Source organism: Corvus kubaryi, unplaced genomic scaffold (assembly GCF_017639235.1).
Source record: "Corvus kubaryi isolate FWS band 111438036 unplaced genomic scaffold, C.kubaryi_AGA036_p1.0 138, whole genome shotgun sequence".
In the NCBI taxonomy this organism is placed as follows: Eukaryota; Metazoa; Chordata; class Aves; order Passeriformes; family Corvidae; genus Corvus; species Corvus kubaryi.
The window spans coordinates 669,311-690,558 of NW_024580672.1; the positions used below are offsets into that span (position 1 = coordinate 669,311).

The window sequence follows — 21,248 nt, forward strand, 5'->3', positions numbered from 1 at the left end:
CCATAAATACAAAAAAATGGAACAGTAGTTGTAGTTGTAGCTGAACAGATTCATATATATTGGGATATTGGAAACTTTCCGCTTTGCTTCTTTTTTTTCTATTTCACATTGCTCCAACAACCCACATCCCTGCTGGGCTTTGATTGCAGCTTTAGCTAATTATATTAGTTGAGACATTTTGTCATACAGTGAATCAGGTCCTCAGATCCTCAACAGATCTAAATGAATGCAGCTGCACTGATGTTAGTGGAGATTTTCCTGTTCATACCAATTATTCATTTTCTCCCCAAAAATGAAAATGCAAACTGCCATACTCTAAAATACATTTTTAAAAGCAAAAGGATATACCTTTAGTAGCTCTTTCCAATTTATCTCTTAGAACATTTTGGAGACTTTATTTACACCCTAGAAAGCACCAAAACAGCATGCTGGATAACAAAGAGAAATGAACCATGCCTTTGGTATATTCTCCAGATGTACTTTCCCATAGGAATAAAACTTTAAGATTATTGTCACATCCAAATGTATTACATATATCCAAGAAGTCAACAAGCATGGAAGTCTACTAGATGACTATTTTCATATAGAGTATAAGAGAAACCAGAATAGGGAAGATTGCCTCACAGTTTTCCTCCTGACATGGATTGTTGCATAGGAACAACCATAAAAATATTATTTATCTTACACCAGTTCTATTTGGTCTGAAAATGGTTGTACTTTCTGGCCTATCAAAAGCTTTACAAAGCTAATGAATAAATCCACCTAGAAGCACACTAGCTTTGAAACACACCAGTGTTCTGCAGCTATTGGCGTTTAGGGCACTGGATTTGCTTTTTCGAATGGTGTGGCATGAGATAAAAGCAGATGACTTTCCACCATCAGCTACAGATTTTCTCAGTGTTTTTGCACAGATGACTGTACACATTCTTCAGCAATCGGCACCTAAACATTCAAATTCTTCCTGGCAACCTGAACTCTGGTTAAATTTCAGCTGTCATCCTGCCTTGTTCCTCATACCTAGAGATACATCTTCATAGACCCACTCATTTCCAATAGCCTTAAACCTTCTGGAAAAAAAACAAAAACAAAACACAACCAAACAAAAGAGGCAGTCTAACGGAGGTTTATTTCTGCTTTGGCATCCAGCTTAAACTTCATATATCAAATATTTAATGACTTGTTTTCCACAGCATAGCTGGCGGCAGCTGTGCTGCCGCCGCCTCTGTGTTTGCGCAGAGGTTTCGGGCTGCTTTGTAGCTGGCAAAGTTGCAGGAGGTGGCACATGAACCTTGCAGAGGGAGCGCCGCTGCCGCCCCGCACGCAGCCCGAGCTGCGCCCGCCCTTGGCATGAGCACCGGCTCAGCGTGTGTGTTCCCCCGCTGGGAACACAGAAACAGCTTGCAGAGATGCTGCGGCTTTTCCAGCCGTGGAACTGGCACTGCATTTGCTGCTCCGTGCCGCCACTGCTGCTGTTCCTCCAGGCAGCCCTTGGCTCCCCCCCTTTCCCCGAGCGCAGCCCGCCGGCCGCCCGGCTCCTCGCTGCACGTGGGGAGCCCTGAAGTGGGAGCCGTGGGAGGAGAAGAACTGCACCTGCTGCAGCACCTCATTAGAGCAAAGAATCCTCAAATGTTTGGGAATGAAGCCTTCTGCCTGTGCTGGCTCTGGCGCTTGCTAGATGCAAAATAAAAAAAATTGCTAATCGTTCAGGTGACTAGTGGATTTTCCCCCCCTTTCCTTTCAATTTTGTCAATCCTAGTGTTCAAAGTGCTTCTCAGGCATAACAAATAAATTAATGACAATCCATAATAATCATCTATACCTTTTCCATTTCTCAAGGGAAACCATTAAAACCAATCCTTCCTGCTATATGTGAGCTGAGAAAATGTTTTCCTCTATTCTTTCCTCTGACATTGTTACACTCTTAAACCCCGCTGAGAAAGTCCGTATTTATGAGACCACTATTCTTTTAATGGCGATTTTGCTGACTTTCCCATCGTAAATGCAGATGATTTTAAACAGTGAAGTGTTCAATTGCTTGATTGTGAAACTCTGATGTTAAGAGTATTATTCATGCAAGCACTCTCATAATATGCAACAATTGCATAATCACTGCCTGAATACTGCCTTAGGTTCCAGCTCCAGATTCTCCAAAATCTCATCCTCCCACCCTGTTACAAGTTTTCATGCTGCATGCAGCAATGACAAAAACTCCCTGCAATAAGTACTGAAGATAAAGCACTTAAATTGGGATTCTTTCAGCTTTCTAATGCACATCTTAGCTCTACAGTTCTAGAGAAGGCTTGATGGGGTTTTGAGGATTTTTTCATGTGATTGTGTCTGATTTTTTTGTCCATTGTTGTTTGCTGAAAGGAACAGAAATGCCAAAGACAAGACAGTTTTCCCCAGTTTCTTCCTACAAGTGAAACAGTTTTGTTTTATAGCAAACACAAACGGAAGTGCAGCTGTTCAAAATGGGTTTCTAGACTTTGCCATTCTGAAATGGAAAGAGGAAAACGAGGTGATCATTGCTGCTTTTTCTCAGCTTCTCACATTCAGACTTTCTTTGTAGCCACTGCTCTAATCATTTTACTACTCTTCTAATAATTACATTGTTTCTATGTGGTCAAAAGGTGGATAAAAACATTCAGCGTTTAGAAGGCGCATTGCTCTATAGGGACCAAGGCTCATCATCCATGCTAGAAACAGCAGTAAAATTAGAGACCATCTGGCCTATTTACCTGCTGATGGAGAAGCCACAGGCCCCAAGCCAGCTGGAGCTGTGTTTGCCAACATTTTGGAAGTCCCCAAAGCTGAAATTAATGACCAGATGTTAGTGGAAGCTCAGCTTCACCACCTCCACTTCAAACATCCTTCTCCTTTCAGTCACAGTTTCAGAAGCCTTTGGGTGCAGAAAGCATGGAAAAGCTGGCCTTAGATTCTCTGAGCCCTGGTTTGAGGCTTCGAGTAAGCCAATTTTGCACGGTAGTAGGGAAGGGATAGAGTGTGCCCGTGTGTCCTGGGTTTGGCTGGGATAGAGTTAAATTTCTTCCGGGTAGCAGGTACAGTGCTGTGTTTTGGATTCAGCAGGAGAATGTTGGTAACACACCATTTTTTTTTTTTTTGGTTGGCACTACTTGGTGCTGACCTGTAGTCAAGGACTTTTCAGTTTCCCCTGCTTTGCCAGCAAGGAGGTACTCAAGAAGCTGGGAGGGAGCACAGCCAGGACAGCCGAGCTGAACTGGCCAAAGGGATATTCCATACTACAGAGCATCATGCCCAGTATGCAAACTGGGACACTTGTTTGAGAGGTGCCAATCATGGCTCCGGGATGGGTTCAGTGCTGCTCAGCAGATCATGAGCAATTTCATTGTCCATCGCCTGTCTTTCTTAGGTTTTAGTTATTTCTCTTTTTGCTCCCTCCATTTCCATTATGATTATTTTATTTCAATTATTAAATTGTTCCTATCTCAATCCATGAGTTTTACCCTTTTTTCCTATTCTCTTCCCCATCTCCCTGGTGAGCAAGTGGCTGTGTGGTCCTTAGCTGCCAGCTGGGGTTAAACCACACCACCATGAAACAATGTCTGTGACAGTAAATCCAGTCTGAACCTCATAAATATGCTTCATACTTTGGGAGCTGCATGTATGAAAAGCTGATCAAAATTCAAATGCTGTTTACTCTCAGGCTCTATCTGTACTAACATATTTTCAGTTTTTCTTTACAGTATCATTAGCAAGTGCCCTGAGTCTAGGCTCTCTGGTTTCTTTATACTTGAATATCTGGCTTTTTTTTTTTCCCCCTTCTGTCATTATAGCACAGAGCTAGGAAAATACAGAGCATTGCTGTGTGTGCAGTCAGTATGTGCTGGTTCAGTGACACAGATTCCTTCAAAAGACAATATTATCAAATTTATTACAGCACTTTGTGAATGCACTTGGCACGCAGCACAAGCTGTTGAGATATGGAACTTGAAAGATGCTGGAGCGAAACCCCTCAAATCTATTGGTCTCTGGGGAATAAGATAGCGATTGTTGCCTGATGTATCAGGCAGCTGCAACTACCAGCAAATTATGGGTCATCTCCATGGCACAGGAAGAACTGGAAGCAGCATGGCATTGCCTTCCCCCAGCCAGACTCTTCTGCCACCTGACATCCAAGTAAAGGTTGAGGAAAACAGGACTATTAGTAGGTACTGCAGACAATAACAGAGACTACAGATTAACATTACAGAAGTTTTCCATATTATTTTCTGAACGAACTAGATTTCAAATATCCAGTAATGTTAATTTGACATATTTGCAGAATTTTTTCCCCCTTCTATCCTTATTAAAGTCGGGATAAGAGACATCCATTTCTCTACTAGTCCACAGAACCACTTATTTCATCCTAAGTAAACTTGCAGATTGTTCAGCCACAGTTTTCTCTGGTCAGTCTGTTCTGGCTCTTCCCCAGCACCATCTTGTTCTAGATGGAACTGAAGATGGAAAATACAAAATGGTATACTGGTGACTAGTTACAGCCCACATAGATTCCTGAAGACTACACATAATTATTACAATGGCAAGACTAAAAGTGACAAATTCAAGACATGAAATCACAAGTATAACAATACAAGTGTCCATTAGCTTCCCCCAACACTCAAATCCCAGGAAACCACCAATATGCATGCCTATTTTGTATATGTAGGGTAATACAGATGATCCTACATTTCCTATAGCAACCACTGTTTGTTAGAGCAATACATTCCCAATCTCAGAAATTCCAACCTAATATAAACCAGATGATACCAGCAGTAGCCAACAGAAACCCCTCCCTCTCTCCAGTTCAACTGCTACCAAATGTGCCTGATTTATTTGAAGGGACATGGGGCATCTCCACCTCTCCCCATTCGGGTAGTGCTTGTGTGAGAAAAATGTGAAATGCTGGCATCTACATCATTTTAACAGGGAAAACACATTAGTAACTGCAAAGCAGCTTGTCTATGTTTAAATCTTGCCTTCACTGCTTTCTTGATGCTTACAGCTTCCTTTGCTCAGGCACACACCCTGTTAGATTAAGCGTGAGAAATTTCAGAAGCTGGCCAGTAACTCAACAAATTGGAAAGCATTCTATGCATCAAGTCATGTTACCCTTTTTCCCTTCACCACCAGCCTGAGGCACTCATAAAAATATTAAAGCTGATATTTGTGCTTACTTAAGGACTGATCTAAATTTCTTTGGAATCAGTGGCAAGGATTCCATCAACTGACATTGGACTAAACCCCTCCTGCTCAAGACATAACTTTTGTGCATCACAGGATTTAGACATACCCCAACTGTGTGTGTTAAAGGAATGTGTGCAAAACCTTCAACTGGTTAAAACAGAGAGGGGTCCCATGTGAAAGGCAAGACTATAACAGGGTAGGTGAATGACTTTCCCCATCTTCTCACCCCCTACTCCAGGAAAAAAAAAATCCCACTTAAAGAAATGTGACTTTTATTCTCTGCATGTTAAGACGCTCTTAAAGGTATTTGCTCTCACACTGTTTTGTGTCTCCTGGAAATATTCCTCTCTATACTTGGTCAAAGGGGACTCTGTTCAAAAGAGACTTCAGTTCTGGAGAAAAAAAAATAGCACACTGAGCTGGAAAAGTGAAGGAGGACAGCAAAAATTATGCAGAAAAAAGTTAAAAAAAATCATCATTATAGCTATAAGGAAAACTAGTCAAAAAGTAGTTTCCAATTCCCAGGAACTATGCCTGCTCTGGAGTTCAGGTTTGGACAAATTTGAGTTGATAGCAAGACATTGTCAAACCCACATTTTTTCCATAGAAAATAAGTTCTCAGGACCCTGAAGCTGCACGGACTCATTTTCTGTAAGCCTTATGATTCTCAAAACTGATGGATTTTGGACAGACCTGCTGAGAGTTCAGCCCTGAAGCCACAGGCACAGGACAATTATTCCCATATTTTCCCCCAATTCTTCAGCCATGCTTCACAGCAGGAAGTGGCAGAGGGGCAGAGCCAGGGCTCCAGCGGGATGTTCCACCAGACGGTGCTACAGGGCCACCCTGCTGGGGCTGCTCTGGGTGCTTCCTCCTCAGGACACAACTTGCAGTTTCTGCCACAACAATCTCAGAGACAACTGGTTCAGGCCTGTGTCCAGCTTTGGGGCAACTTGCCTAGGCTCCAGAAACTTCACTTTTGGGACAAATCTCAGGACAGCCACTTCTCCCCTGGTAAGTGTCAGGTTCTTCTAAGGTTGCTAATCCTAGATAATCTGAATAGGATGTCTCAGCTTTTGTGGTCCTTTACTCTGGGAAGGTTTCATTAGACTCAAAAACAACTGGGCGACCTTTGTGAACATGAGGAGTGTTTTAGTTTCCACCAACTGTCTTTTGGCATTTGTACATGTAAGAAAATTTCTTTGCCTGAAAGACCTTTAGCTTTAGTTCCTACCTTCCTTCATGGGCCAGGTATCAACAAGCTAAAGCTTTACCTGTCATCCTTGTCAGCTGATGGATCACAAACAAAAACTATATGCAACTAATTTAAGGTCTATTCCATCAGTTCTAGTACAATTGTTTAGTCTTTTACGTATATATTGTACTGCATTTATATTAAATTTCTTTCATTTCATAAAATGAATTCATGAGACATCTACTGCTCCCAAGATTTAATCAATACCGGATCAGATAGCAGGTTGTACTTTCCACACAAATATAACTACAGACCAGCAACCTAATTTGTGAATATAAATGCCTCTTTCTACCAAAATATGTTCTATCTAACAGGTCTCTGAAAGCCAGTTAATAAATATGCCACTAGATCCTATCTCCACTTTACACATACAAGTTTGTGACAGTACTCTTGTGTGTTAGTAGCAAAGCCATAAAAGCAAAGTATAGGACAGTTTATACATATATGAAATACTTTACCAGGAACAGATGGGGAAATGGAATCAGAAGGAAAGTTTTCAGCAATAAGAAAATACTTAAAGGAAAAAAAAATCATGTGGAATGTTTAATTGTTTTTCCCAAAAAAATATTTGGTCCTGTGCAAAATGTAGTATGTATTGTAATTAATAATGTCAAAGTGCAGAAATTTGTTGTTTCTCAAAATTTCATCTCTGATGCTTTTCCCTTATTTTTAGCTCACGCCAAAAGCCGTTATGAATTTTCTGAAGGATGAAACTTTTAAGTTCTGTCTCATTGTGATATTCCATTCCTAGAATAAATCCAAGCCCAAAACTTCTATAGGCTATAAAGGCTTTGATGAAGCCATTGTAGCATCACCATGCTTTCTTCACAGACATAAAGATGGACACGTGGATGAAAAATACTAGAAGCCTTCAAAGCAGCATGGGTTTACTGAAGTGACCAGGACACCTCACCATCGCAGAATTATTTTCTGTAGTACACTGCAAACAACTTTCAATGATCCTGATGGATATTGTGTGGCTACAAGCTCCCCTTGTCATAAAAAGCCTGAGTTTTTCTCAAGATACTTGGTTTGTTTTTAAAATAAATTGGTTTAGTTCTTTTAAAAGTTAAAATAGCACAAAAATTAAATACACCTATTCCTCTCAATTTTTTAAAAATTAATTTCTGTTCATTACTGCTGCTTCTTTCAGAATTGCTTAAACCAGAAGCCATAACATAGTCACAGCTACTTCTCTTAGTCTCTGCAACTGAGTGGAGAGCACAGAGTGGAAACATGAAATACCCCAGCGCTGAGACTGACAGCACACCCCACCTACAAGTAGTTTAAAAACTGCTTTGACAGCACTGATGGAAGGATTTGCCTGCTTCCTAACACTATACATCTGAGAAGTAGTTTACAGCACTGAATATCTCAGAAGATTCAATCTATACTTTTTTTTGTATAAAGGACCTAGAGAATCTAATCCACTGTCTTTCCACTGCAAAAATAAATTTAATTGGTAGCTCTTCTGCCATACCTAAACCTCACAGTTTTACACTTCAATTTATAATTTTGATTAGATATTTTAGCATTCTCCTATTATCACTGGTTTGAAATGTCTAGGGCAGATACAGTCATTCCAGCTGTGCCTTTTTTTAACTATCAAACTAGCTAAACCATCAGCTAGTGGCCCAACTTAGTAGTCTGACAGATTTCCAATATACACAGCAGTTACAGAAAAAAAATGGATTTAAATTAAGCTTTGTAATACAGGTTATCATGCACTCATCAGTTTCTAAGTAAGAAAAAAAATGGTCAGAGAAAAGCCTGATGTAGTTTGGTTTGAGAATGTATACCTATATCCAATATGCAGCATTAGTCCTGGTGCCTGAGAGTTGTGGCTTATTCTGTGTACTATCTTAGAAAATGGCCAGTCTGGACAAGACAGTTCATTTCTTTAAGTAAATAAATAGGAAAACAGTGGGTTGACCTCAGAGCAACTGAGCCGTAATATACAGTCATCTACAGAAAGTTAGTGAACCTGGTAAATGTTTGGTCACTAAGAGGATGGACATTAAAAATTGAACCATATGGACAAAATGAAATAAAAAAGCTTTTACTTTTAATGGAATACCCTTTTGCCAATTATATAAGCAAGGTCAGCGTGTAATGGGATAAAACCCTAGATACACAGGAAAGAATAAAATTTTTTACCATCAAGATAACAGTTACATACTACAATTTAGCAAAATTGAATGAATGCTTAAAGTCTAATTCCAGCTTTCTTAGGGTGCAGCCACTATTGACTTCATCCCAAACCTTTGGCTTGTAAAGGCTTCTTCCTTTATACACACCTGGTTTTGCTGTGTGAGATTGCAGTGACATACTGCAGATGCTACTACAGCATTAGGCATTGATTATGGAACTGCACTGGGTTACTCAGGAAATATTTTTTCCCTTGCATATGCCAGGTATTTTCTGCTATTCAGTCAGTGATTGTCATTTACCTCAATTACCTGACTCAATGGTAAAACTTACTTAGTCTTTTTCCAAAAAAAAAAAATCCAAACCCCCAAAAAATCAAGGAAGAAGAATTAAAAAAAAAACAACAAACAAACGAACAAAAACCCCATCAAAACACACCCCTGGATATCATCCAGAAAATACATTATCCTCTTTTCTGTTCATGAAGGTCTTATTCTGCTCCGGCACAATTACAATTCATCGTACTGCTTAGCATTTCTAAAAGAAGTGGCTGGACCTTTCTGCTTATATAAGCACAGGAAAGATTCTTTTTTTGTTTTCGGTTTGTAAAGTTAGAATGATTGGTTTGAGGTTGAAATGTTTTATATCCATCATCACTTACATTTTCTTTACCTTAAAAAAAGATCCCCATTTCATCTAGATCGCTTCAAAGAGAGAAAGAGGAACCTCATCACATTTACAAAGTTTAACCTCCTTGCTTTAAAATATCATGGAATAGTTTCTTGGGATTTGTTACAAGCACTATGCGCAAAGGCATGTTAATTATCTGATCTAAGTTTACATTTGCTTTATCTTCCTTTCGTGCAGACTGTAGCATATTAATTTCATGCTGCCTCCTTAGAAATGGTTACCAGAGTAGCAACTGGCATTCAAACCAGCTCAAGTCAACTTTACACTGGACACGTGCCTCAATAGCACAGCACTGTCCACTACACTCATATTAAAGAAAGATGAGCCCAATGACAAAAAGAAAGAAATCAACTCATCCAATGTCAAAGATTTCTTTTAGTGTAATTCCTAATATGTAGCTGCAGTAATTTTCCAAAAAGAAAATTTTCTACTGAGTACAAATCTTGTTGATTTTCAGTAAGATCTTTGTGTATGGCTCCCTGGGGCATTTTGGAAACTATTCATTTCAGTGCCAGTGAAAATCCTTGTATGTTTTCTGTTAGCCTAAATAGCAAACTATGAGTCTGTTTGAAGGGGTAATGGGCTTAATAGAAGCTTAAAGAGATCATACTTGTACTCCCCGTGTCCAGACATTACAGTACCAAGTGAAGAAGGCAAGTGGCCTTGTCAGCAAGTGACCTTTTCAGGTATTAGTCTACCTCTGAGAAAAATTATTGCATTGCAGGACACTAGAGACAGCTGTGAATGTTTTCCTTCATATGAGGTAAGGACAACTGAGGAAAATGGATGAGATTTTTCTTCATTTCTGTCAAATTCCATACACAGAGAAAACATTTCATTTCTGAACAGGGTATGAAGCAACATGTCTAAAATAAACAAGTCTAGCTTAAAAAAAAAAAGTCAGGTATGAGATGGCAAGGACTGCTGCCAGCATCTATAAGAAATGATTCCATAGAGTGGGGTAAGGTACATCTGAAATGACAGGACAAGATAAATATAGCTGTGTGTTACCAACTTTCACTGACTCACAGAATATAAAATCTAAGATTAATGTTTTCTTCTGCTGCAGTTGGTCTAAAACAAGCCTTTCTATGATCAAATGTTTAGAGGAAAAGGCTGGGAAAAACATATAATTCTACTTCTGAATAAGTCACTTGTTTTCCAGCCTTGGTGATCTCAATTAAAATTCCTGCCTTATGAATGAGTTAATTGTTTTAACTTTCATGACCAAAAAAACCAAATCTCTACCTTAAGATTTCTAAGGCAAGGAACCCTTATTTCAGGGTTAGTGGAAAATACAAAAATAAGTACCCTCACACATCAGGAGGGCAGCAGATTCCTTCTAGGAATACTTGGTGTGCTGTTGCATGTAGGTGCTCCCACATGAAACCAGTGTTTTTGTTGTAGCTGGACTTCCTGTTCTGACAATGCCAAACATTTGCACATCTTCAACAGAGATGCACGTCCAAATGCCAACAGCTGTGACCTGGAACTTTGCAGCTCAAAAGCAATCCTTAAGCACAAAATCTGCTTTTGGGGTAGTGAACCACCTTGGCTAAAAGCTTGCTGATAGTGCAGTGGAATTCATGTTCTGTCTGCCTATGCTACATCCACAGGTAAAGAGCTTATGAAGAGCAAAAAGCCTGAGAATTAGTTATAGAAGCATTATTGTCTTGCAACAAGGGTATTGTCTATTTTACAGACCATACCAGAAATCTCTGTGAAAATGAACTGAAGTTTTAGCTCGGAAGGAATTGCTAGGTGGAATGGAATTTCCAAAGCTCTTGGAATTCCAGATTTAGGCAGGGAGCTCAGAAAACTGAAAAGGTGACTAAATTGAGGTAAGTACCTACACAGATAAAAGTCTCTGAGGCAACACACAAAAGCACAATAAAATCCACTGCAAAACATGCTGGAGGCAGAGTCCCATTTGTGGTGAAATAGCATGTTTCCCATGAAGGTAGCAAAACCAAAGGGTACTGAAAGAGATCCCAGAGTGGATAAGGTTGCAAGGAACCACCCTCCCTGCTCAAGTGGGCCCATCCTTGATCACATGGTACGGGATTGTGTCCAGATGATTCTCGAATGTCTCCATTGAGGGAGATTCCATGACCTCTCTGGGCAACCTGTTCCAGTGCTTGGTCACCCACACAGCAAAGAAGCTCTTCCTCATCTACAGATGGAACTTCTTGTGCATCAGTTTTGGTCTGTAACATGAGAATCTTCTAACACACAGCACCACACCAGCCTCAGACTAAAAACTAAATGGAAAGGGATGCTACAATTTAAGGCCCTTTTCTAAAGAGTAATTTAAGAACTAGCTCATATTCCTGGTTATTCCAAACTTGAGGATTATTTGCTTTGTACAGAAGTTGCTTTGAAGTCTGTGGAGCGCGTGAACGAGTTGTTTGAAATAGCACAATGATCAGAGGGGACGGCTCACATCTGGGGAAGAAATTACAAGGATCTGCAAAGAAATTGTTCCATGAGCAGTGGCGCTAACTACATCTGGTTTCCACTGGCCTAGTGTCTTCTAGTTGATTAACTTTTAACTGTACGTGTGAGGTCACCCTAACTAAATATTCAGTAGGTATTAGATGGAAAAAACCCAAACTTCTTTTGTTGCTCCTTGTTTTAAAACTGGTAATTCACACAGGAAAAGCTGTAATTGAGGAGGGGATTCTCTAATGTCTGAAACAGAAAAAAACGCCAAAAGCGGCTTTTTTCCCAAGCAGCTAAGCATTCATAATGTACTATTCTGTGTAGGTTTTATGCTTTAGTAAGAATTTAAGTGATTTTTATTTTCCACCCTCTCCAGTGGACATACTAAAAAGATATTTGCTCTCCAGGAGAGGTTTTTTATTACTTATTAGGGATTTAATGTGATTAAGAACTTTATTCACAAATATGTCTGATTCAAAATGGAAGACAGGTAAAGATGTTTTCATAAATCTTATTTTCTTAGGAAATGAGGATTCAAATAAATCAGATATGCAGAGAGGAGGAAACAACCTGGGGGACTGGGTAAACTTGGAATTCATAGTGGTTTCCCTGCTGATTAGTGAAATCTTATTTCAACATTCCTCACAGTGGAAGAACAAACATCCTGGGAAAACCCAAGTACTTCTGTGATTACCAGACCTCCATCTACTCCTGAAGGAGCCCGTGATCCGTGCAAAGAAAGGAGGGAATATTATTGCTGTTTTACAAACAGGCAAACCTGACACTGTTACCATTTATGATTTTGATTTCTCTGCATGTTCAGGGACATGTATCTGAATGTCAGAGTTCAGATTTCCACATTGCCATGCTAAGGCCTTAAACACAAACCTGCTTATCCTCCTGGACGTACTCATGGATACGTGTACTCTTCCATGTGAGTAACCTCAGTGGGAAAGGAGAGAGAGGTCTATGCAGTGGAACATGGTATCTGGCAGACTGCCAACAAACACAGCACTGGGGATTCTGAGTGTAATTTATAAAAGGGAATTTAGGCTGCCTCATTAGGTTCCAGATTTTTCTCATTGTGGAGTGCAACAAGATAGAGAGACTAAGCAAAGACACTGCTACAGAGAAATCAGGAATATTGGGTGACAGATAAAGGTGCAGACACTCTTTGCATGCTTGAAACAGTGCTCCACTACATTGACAATGAAAAACTATTGGAAGGAAAAATTTGTTATATTCACATTTTAATTTATGGAACTGACAACAAAATAAACTTAAGGTTATATTAAGGGCATATTCAGAAGAGTATCAATGTGCCTTTTTTTTTTTTTTTTGATATATGTGGTAACTACTGGGGTCTATTTCAGAGAATGACTTGGCTTTGAGATAAAGTGAGAGCATGCTTCTAACTGCTGCCACTCTCTTCAAGTAAAAACCCTTCTTAGCACCAATTCTCAGCCACATAGCATTTCCATTATACTTGGTTTTGGTCTTTTTGTCCAACTTACAAGTGGTTTTGTTTCTTTTCAAATGAGTACAAGTGATAAATCTACTATGAAAATACAAAGCAAACCAAAAGGCTTGCATTTATTTACAGGGAACCAAATTAGACCCTACTTGGCTACTAGGCAAAATGTACTTTACTATTTACGCTAGAGAATACAAATTAAAAAGAACTAACCAGTAGAAAAAAAGTTTCCTGTCCTGCCTTTAATACAGTCAGAGAATGTGTAAACAGAAGAGAAAAAGGAAGGTGTTACCTCCTTCAGAATGGAAAAGAAGCAGAATTAACACAGGGTGTCTCCACTATTTACCTGCTTCAAAAGGAGTGGGAATTATTTAGCCCTAGGAACTTTCCAAGGTATGGGCTCCAGAAAAAGCAGTAGTTCATTAGCCAGTCCCATAAGCTGGAACCAACAATAAGCTGGAACCAACAACCTCTAAATTTAAGGTCAATGACTGATTTTGTTGCTTATTTTTATCCCTTACTTGAATTAACATTAACCTGTTTGTAAGTAAACACGTGGCTTCAATGGCTCCTAAATGCTCTATCCCAGCACAGACCATTCCAATGACAACAGGCAGCTGGAGACTGAGTAGCTCCACCCTTCCAGTGCTGTGCATCCTGCCTCAAGGCACAAGGAACAGGAAAAAGTAACTAGGTAATTCTTCTTAAAAAAAGCTTAACAGGCAGCTTTGGAGATTAGAGACAGTACTGGATGGCTGCTTGGAACTACTCACTGGGTGATGGTGAGGATACTTTCCACTAATCACAAGTACAATCCAATTGCACAAAAACACTGCAGTCCCTCACCTTCACTCATGGGCAGATAAGCTACTTTCCAGGGCACTAAGCAAGAGCAAAAGCAGTCCTTTGTTTCCCAGTACTGCTGTTGTGATTAGAAGCAGGAAACTAATTATTACAAAGTAATATCTAATATATAGAGCATTTGCACAGATTCAAGAACAAGAGCTCTAAAATAGCATAGAGAACAAGGAACACTTACTGCTAGCCCTGATCATAGCGCAATTTCTATTCAATTTTTCCTCACTGAGAAATGGCTTCCTTAGTTCCAGTTCTAGGCAGAATGAGCCAATTTCTTTAAAAAATTATGATTTATATGAAGAGATAGCACATTCAAATACTACCTCCTGGTCCTCAAATCCACTACTTCGTAATGGGGAAGAGTGAAACCAGACAGTTGGCCCTGTAAGGACCACCAGTGGAGACTGCGGAGCAAAAATGAAGAAAATCCTTTATCTGCTTTTTCCATTTCTGAAGCTGCCTTGGCCATCTTCCATCACATTAGTAACAGCAAGAGGTGATGTCATTTTGCACTGCCTCCACCCTTCTATCCTAATCTTCAGGGAGGATGCTCTGCCACTGGGAATTCAGATCAGTTTTAGAAACTGCCATCCCCAAGAGCTAAACCCCACAACTTTCTGGTTTTATCTCTTTTGTGTCTGGGAGATAGAAAGATTCAGATGCCCTCAGTATTTAAACATGTCTTCTCCATGCAGTCAGTCAAAACTTCTCTAGGGGTTCGTTCCTCTCTGACACAAATAGCTTCTGTAGGTCCAGAAGGAAGTTGATGCACATTTTCTGTCTGTTCCACACAATCCTTGCAACAACTGCAGCTTTTCAGTGTAAACAAAAACATAGTAGGTATCGCTTATTAAAATAGGGAAATCCCAGAGCCCATATTTAACAAGATACTTTAGACAGAGCTGATCACGCTCTCCAGAAGCTATATAAGCCAATAATGTGTACAAAACAACAGGCTGAGCATTAGATCCTCTTTCCATACTTCTGCTTTTACACTTTTTAGGCAAAACTCCAGAAAATATCTGTGGGAGTCACAGTCTTGAATCCTTTCTACCTTCCTATGACAGTATATTGGTTTTGAATCTGTTTTTACTCAGTTTTAGAGGATCCTAAAAGAAATTGCAATTGTATGAAGCCACTGTGCAATATGGAGACAATACAGTGGCACTTGGCCCAGGTATGAGTGTATTGAGTGACTTGGCAAACTCAGTTAATTCCTCTGATGGAAGTTCTTTCTCTGCAGTCACACCTAGAATACATTATTTCTGTCAGTGATGTGTTCTGGGACAGAGTTTTACATGAAGGCATCCATTTTTAGGCCCGACAGAAACCGCTGGCTGTCCTTTTTAAATACCATCTCTCCTGCCTCTGGTCAAGTGCCACCTACTGACAGCAAGAGCTGCTTCTGTTTGCTTAACTAAATTCATCAAGTATTCTAACCATAGTTCCTGTTGATCCAGGCAGCTTTGCTTCAAGTCCAAATGGTGAACAGAGGCCTCAAAGATGAAGGAATATTTCAAAAATCTGGAATGGTACCTGATTCCCTTCAAAACCCACTGGTCAGAGATGCTGATGAAGAATTCCCTAACTCTACCAACCTTTTCTGAAAAAAAAAAAAAGCAAATCCAACAAAAATATTCATACACTATGGATTATCAAGTATTTAATTCAAAAGGCAAATTAGAAAGAAATCAAAGGAGGCAAAAATCGGTAGAAATATATGTCTAAACTGGGACAAAGACAACAAAGCTCTATGTAAAGGAGACTGAGTACTACAGGAATAATAAAAATACCACTGCATAGTAAAAAGTCAGCTGCATGGCTTCATCTAAAAATGTTCTGGAAAAAATTTGCTATCAATTACACCTCCCCTCTATATACAAGCTTCATAAATGAAGTATAGGGTTTTAAGAGACATTTTCTCTTTCTTTTGTCAGGTCTGGAGTCATTAAACAGAGATTAGCTGGATAAATAGAGGAAGTGATTTTTAAACTGTTTGCAAACTTAATGTGAAGAGCCCAGCCTTGCAAATTATCACGTCTAATCAGAGATGCACGCTTCACTGCTCCAGTAATTGTACTAGTATTAGTCAAATTCTTGTTGTCTCCTCATTAGCCATGAAAAGGAGACTCAAGATGTACTTCATTAGAGTATCCTGAATATAAATTTTTAGTGCAAGGAGGAAGAGATTTGTTACACACCATACTGTATATAGAAAGAAATAACTATTAAGAACATAATTGAATCATTCTGGCGTTAGACTGAATATAAGTCTTTAACAACCAAACCCCTCTTTTCTCTTTTCATTTTTACTGTCTTGATCCCTTCTTTTATTTTCAGTGAGAATATGGCACTTGAAAATGTAATTTACAACCAATGTCATTAAAAAAAATACTAAGAAATGTGCTGTTATTATGCAGCCTTTCCTATTTCCAAAGCCAGAAGAACGCAGCTTAATCAAGAACTGTCTTTAGTAGAGACGTTTAGTAAATTCTTGACTACTGGATAGGTGGTCTAACTTGCATTAAATGTAGATCAAATCAAAAGGTTTGTTCCTTTGATCAGCAAAGCATTTAAGTACATGCTCATGCCCTTCTTTATTCAGCAATGCCCTTAAATATATGACACTAAATCAAGAGAATTTAAACACATGCCTAACATGTGAAGTATGTGCTTAAGGGAACTGGGGTTTGAAAAATCCAGCTTGAATAGGATTTCCAAACAGGTCTATTAGAAGGCTAAAAGTAAAAACATTTCCAATAATTTCAGTAGAAGGAGAGGCAAAGCAAATTTTCACATTTGTTTTTTCACAGCTCTTTTTTTTTTGGTGCGAATCCCAGTCTGAAACATTTGTATTACTCAACAGCACTTAAGAGAAGCTGAAAAGGAACTAGGCAGGTCACCAAAATGCTACCATTAGATGTCTTCTACCTCTCTATGACAATTAAAAAGAACCAGAAAGCAAATAACGTGCAAAAATTGTGGAACACTAGGAATGAGGACAGTAAGCAATTCCAAAGGGGAGTTAACTCCATAATCCATTGTCCAGCAACTCTGGACTGCAAGAAAGCAAACTGGATTTCTAGGCCTGAGGTTTGCTCTCCAAGTTGTGTCTCGTCAGAACACAGCAATATCCTCACCCAGCTTCAGCTCTATCTCTCAATAAAATACTAGAATATTCAGTTTACTATTATTTATTATCATTTATACAGCATGCAGGAGCTCATCAGGGAAAGGATGATGCTTCTTGGTCAAAGAATCCTGGCCAAAATTTGAAATACCAATTTTGAAATACTTCCTGGTGCCTCTTTGAACAATATTAAAATACTTCAGAAACCTTTCATTCAGAATTAATTAACATAAAAAACAGCCTCCACAATACGGCAGAGCCCTAAAGTGGTTTGTGGAATTTAATTAGGCTAACCTTCTTTTCTCTACATTGGTACCACTCTATAAGAAGTGCAAATCATTATTAATTCCTTTGGTGTTCACTGTAATAACATTAAACATGATGAACTCTTTTAGTAGTAAAGTGTATGTAGTAAGTAATTCCATAATAATTTAGCATTAGCTTCAAATTAATTTATAAAATATACTATATTTGTCACCACACACTGAACATTTATAAAATTCCTTCTCACCATTAGTGTTAGGATAATGAGATGATATTGAAGGTCCTGTCCAACCCATACTATTCTAAGACATGATTCTGTGAATAGTTCAGTAATACATAATTTTAGGAAGAGCTGAGAAGAGGAGGCATGTCAGTGCAGCAAAAAGAAAATCAAAGCAAGGTCAAGTCCAGTCAGAGCAATTGTTGGTACTGGATCCCCAAAAGATGTGTGATACAGAAGTTTCTTTGGTCTAACCCTAGGTGAAAAACCTGAAGGAAATAAATTTTTACCATTTTTTTTGGTTTCTCCGGAATTTGAAATAAATCCAGAACTTGTGTATTGTTTGTAAAGAAACAATTTACTGTCAGAAAACTTCACCTGCTCATCAGTTGCATCATTGTGTGAGAAATACAGCACAGACCTTGAAGTTTGGGGAAAAAAAAGAAAAAAGAAGAGGCAGATACAATGCGGAAGTGCTTGTCAAGTGACACATCTTGTCACTAGAAATGGCAAAATGATTAAGATGCTATCAGACACCAAACATACACAAACATCCTCAGTGAATGAATGATACTAATGGAAACCAGTGTTGTCTTTCCACAGATGATTTGTTTTCATCACTGGACAATGCAAAATCTTTTATTAAAAATTCACAAAGGATGCATTTGGAATCCTATTATCTGTCTGTCTTAAGTATTTCTAAGGTGCCAATCACTACATTATCTAAACATATTAACAGAATAGCTGGATTTTACTAAATACGAAAAGATATTCCAAAAGAATTCAAGATGAAAACACCTTATCCAGCTACAGAAAGCCCTTCTTGGTGCTGGGAAAGGCTTCTAACAACAGCTGTGAGAATGTCCCTTTGGCCGAGTGTAGACACAAGCAGCATTCACTCCATATGCAGGACCCAGAAACTGATGAGAACACATTTACTCCCACAGTCTCCAGCTCTGCAGTCCTTCTGAAATTATGGATATTACAGTTTTTGGACTACGCTAGAGCTGACAAACTGTGTGTGATAGTGAAGCAATAGCACATGTAAGCGTATGCTGTGAGTGGGAATGAATTTAAGCATGTGTTTATACACTTGGCTGAATTGGGCCCCTGACCACTTGGGCAGATCTTCAGTGGATTTTGCATCAGCATTACCTCAGCAGAGTTGCCTCTCCCTTAAAGTGGTACAAGTGAAACACAAGAAGTATGTTCCATAAATTTGTGTGTTGAAAAGTATTTCCCACCTTATATGAAAAGTACTGAGCATATATTTTACTCTATATGATTACTTTCCCAACACATTAGGTTTCTATAAAAAAAGTTTATTTAAACAATTTCTTCTAGCCTTATATTTAAAACTATATTTTGCTCTTAAAAAATTATTAATCTCATTTACATAAAAGAAGACTGCTTTGAAAAATGTCAAGGATCCTTTGCCTCACCTATTTCCTTCAATGATTTAATGATGGATAAAATAGACCAGAAGGATCAGATCTCCTAGCATAAATGGTTAGCTGCAGGCCTTGCATAATAAATAGCTTCCTCTTTTATATTATTGATAATATTAATTACAGGAGACCCTGTAAAGAAGCATCAGCCGTGATCCTGTGGTATAGTCTGCACTAATCTTCCTATTTGAAATGCACATTCAACTATTTAGCAACACACAAAGAATTCAGTTTATTTGCCCCCAAATCATAACATCTATTTTTTGAATGCAGAAAAAACTTTAATAATGTATATATTCATACCCAAATGACTTACATTTAAGAAGTCTCCTCAGACCTGGCGTTTAAAGTTGGAACTTGACTGAATTCCATTTATGTTCCATGCCAGTGACAATTCACTGTGTGCCGCAAAGAAAGAAAAAACAGTTCGGCGAAATTTTCTTCTTCTTCTTTCATATTTGGCATTAGTGTGCTCCTAGTCATGCTGGAGAGCTCTTCCTCATTCTGCATTTTTCTGTGTATTTCCCTCATGAGTACTGGAATTTAACCATCAGACTAGGAGAGGGACAAATTTCAATTAGTCTGAACCTCATTACAAGAGCTGTCAGGATTCTTTTGTGAACTGCCACAGTCGAGCACTGGCCTAATTCCACTCTCCATTTTTTGATATGCTGTTTTCTGCACCATTTTCCCTTTCCCAATTCACATTATTTTTATATCCTCTCTCTATCCTTCTCTTTCCTCGATCCCATATCTAGCCTTCAAAACTCAAGCACTCACCCCTTTTATTTTTCTTTTCTCTTCAAGTTTTCCCCTTTGATGAAGGCCCCTCTTGTCTTCCAACCAGCATCTTGAAATTTATTCCCAGTAAATTTCCTCTCTGTACAAACTCAGACTTTCTTGAAAGAGACCATTTTTATTGCAACTCAAAATATGCCTCTGCTGATACCACAACATCACTCAACTCAAGGTCATAAAATGTAGCTTATATATTTTATCAGCCTAGTGATTTCAAGTGTTTATTCTCAACATATGTGAGCCTGAATTAAAGTTTCCAGCACATGCCAGAAATCACAGGTATTGCTCCAAACAAGTTACTACTCAAATGACTTTATGACACTGTCATTCCAGGAAAAGCATCCTAGGTATTCTGTCAAAGGCTCAGCTGAGCAACATTTGAAGACCTACATATAACATCTGTGCACTCTGTAAAGTACCTTTCATCCCTAAGTGTTCTTGTTTGTTTATTTGTTTTTTAATGCACTATCCCTATGTAGATGCCTCTGGGTTGCATTTGTTGGACAAAGGTATCCCAAGAAGAAGTTTTAGTGAAGTATACAGGGTAAGATTCTTATAGAACAAATCGTGTAGAATGTCTGATATTTCTGGACTAAAGAGAAAGTTTGTGACTTGAAGGCTCAGTTGAAAAATACCATATTGCTTGCTCAAAAACTTATAATTGCATAATGTGGGAAAAAAAAAGAAAATAGAATATTTGGGACCTTTTTTTTTTTTAATAAAAGATTCCTTGAAAGTGTTCTCAGCAATTGGCTGTGATTTAAAATACCCTTTTGTGTGTGGAATTGCATGCAGAGAAAAAAAGCTAAGTCAATTAATTACACACAGAAATTGGGCCAGGTAACATTCATGAAACAGTCTCTTTACATAATACAGAACTCTTGTGAACATGAAAGAAACAGGAAGTTTCCCAAAATTATTATATCAAATTCTTGGCTGGAGTAAATGAGCACAGCTCTTTTGTGCTTTGAAAGTGGAAGGAATTTATATGGCTAAACTGTTACTTAACCACTGATTAATAACAAGAATCATGTCTCAGTGTAAGATATTATACTCCTGTCTAATTTGGCCCTGCAGTTTATAGCTCTGCCTTCAAAGGCAGAGGCTACCCAGCCATTTCCTACAGCTTCTACCGCTTGTCCACGCTCAGAAGTAGCAGACTCTCCATGGGACACAAGGTATTGTAGCTGGAGCCATTTATTTCAGTGGAAAAAAAGGTACTTAAATGCCTCCCACAGCAATGAAATATTACAAAACGCTTCTTTCCTCCCTTTCCCCGTTGCACAGCAGAGGGACAACCAGGCTCTGTACTAGCC

General features: G+C 38.8%; 1 long non-coding RNA gene across 2 annotated transcripts in view; it reads right to left on the bottom strand.

The window, feature by feature from the left end:
• The window catches only part of LOC121659910, a 136,354-nt gene extending 116,820 nt beyond the window's left edge, over window positions 1-19,534 (bottom strand). For both annotated transcript variants that reach the window (XR_006014497.1, XR_006014499.1), the window contains exon 1: window positions 19,451-19,534. This is a non-coding gene — a long non-coding RNA (uncharacterized LOC121659910). The remainder of the gene's footprint in view (window positions 1-19,450) is intronic.
• Window positions 19,535-21,248: the final 1,714 nt, after the last annotated feature.